Raw genomic sequence first — 2049 nt, 5'->3', positions numbered from 1 at the left:
TGTAAATATTCCTGGGCTTCCAGCAGTCGTTTTGTTGTTTTCATAATTGTACAACTTAGAACAGACCGAATTAATAAACAACCTTAGACACACGTTTGTGCTGTTGTCAGTGGCCTCAGTGTTGTACCCAAGTCTCTTGGGTGTCTGTGTCGGAGCAGTTCTTGTCCTGTGGGTGCCAGCCCAGGGTGGTTTGGGGCCATGCATGGGGGTAGCACTGAGGGCTGAGCAGCTGCTCTGGTTGAAGCTGCTCTTTCTTGCAGCTAGTCATAATGACCCAAATATTGAATATTATTATTTTGAGACAAACTAATTTATGGGTAAAAATGCATCCAGGTGCTCTGTTGAGGGCAGCACAAGGGTCTGCAGGCACTGCGGGTGTGTTCTCCACATGATGGTGTGTGAGAAAAGCTGATTTTTACCCCCACTAATATACGTCTGCAAGGACTGTGCCCTGGGGACTGCCAGGACCCGAATGTACTCACAGTAACCACTGAGATCCCTTTTTTGCAGCATGGCAGCGAGTGATTCCAGGGGCCCGTTTCAGCAGCCATAGCTTGTAGCATTTACCCAGCGAAGACCTGGGGCTTGCCAGGAACTAGGACATGTCATTATGTAAAATTAGAGCAAGAAATCTAGACATTTAAATACAGGTTAAAGTTCAGATTTTCATGTCGAGTAAAATCTGGCTGATGTAAAATACTAAATACACCAGGGATTGCTAAATTTATACTGTATGTTCCATTTCTAATAACTTGGCAAGTCAGGTTTTCAGGCTGGCACTGAACTACATGGAGCTGGTTTAGTGGTTTGAAAGACTGTTGGGTTTTATCCCTCACAGCTACAGCCCTGGCTGGGACCTGGGACCGACGCCTCAGCAGAGGCCACAGGCCCAGGGCAGAATTAACACCTGCGCTGCACTGCAGCTCAGTGAGCCCCTTGCCTTCCCCCTCAAATGGTGGCAGGTTTTTTGAGGAAAGAAGGCCACTACTTTTTGTAGTTTAGAGGTTTATTCAGATCCTGACATACCAAGGGGCACTTCCCGCTGACCCTGGTTGGGTGGACTTTTACAAGCCGAGGCAGGATCTGAGGAACTGAAGAATGGATTCCACTCCTGCCTGGTACCCGGAGAATGCGATGAAAACAATTCAGCCTGCGTCTGGGAGAAGTACCTTCCTGAGAATTCCTGGACTCTTGCCGTTTGTGGTGGATCACACTTCCAAATCTGCACCCAACTTCCAGCAGCATTTCCTGAATGGGGAAGGGCCTTTGGGGAAATCTTTTTGAGAATTATGTCCATCAAAGAAAATTAAAAGGCTGAGGAAGGAATGGATCCACTGCCCTCCAGGGAGTAAAAGTATGAAAACAAAAAATTATTGGTCAATCAACCTTTGCACAGAAATCTCCTGTGAGAGAAGCACGGCACTTTCCAGGGAAACTCTCCAAGCCTTCAGAGAAGACCAATAGAACATTTTTCTAGCTAGTGCTTGTTTTTGCAGTGAGAGTGTGTCAGGCACTTAAACAGCTCTTCAGCTAAAACGCTGACACCTCGGAGGGAGCTGCAGAGTGTGCTTTGTTCTTGTCATAGTCACAGCTTACACAGCTGGAGCCTCTAAATCTTTCCTTATTAGTGAGTCATACCTGACACTCACCAGATTTAAGAACTTCTTAGTACATCATGAAGCAACGAATAAATAACACAGGCTCCACCTTCTTTGACTTATTTCAGGCGCTATCTTATTTTCTTGTTATTTCTGATGTCACACCCGAACCACCTCCTTCTCCGTTCTCACACGTTTTCTGTTACGTGACAGAAGCCAAGCCTATGTAGATATAGACATCTATAGATAGATATGTATATACACACACAGAGACCTGTGTGGAAGAAGCTGATCCCTGGCAGTCCGATGTTGCTCTGATGACAATTTCATGCACAGGGGTCAGTGAGGGGACCTGCTGTGGGTGTGAGGGGACCTGCTGTGGGTGTGAGGGGACCTGCTGTGGGAGTGAGGGGACCTGCTGTGGGAGTGAGGGGAATTGCTGTGGGTGTGA

Source organism: Empidonax traillii, unplaced genomic scaffold, assembly GCF_003031625.1.
Source record: "Empidonax traillii isolate 1590-97213 ecotype Southwest subspecies unplaced genomic scaffold, ASM303162v1 scaffold694:size336501, whole genome shotgun sequence".
Lineage (NCBI taxonomy): Eukaryota > Metazoa > Chordata > Aves > Passeriformes > Tyrannidae > Empidonax > Empidonax traillii.
This window is presented reverse-complemented; position numbering follows the sequence as displayed.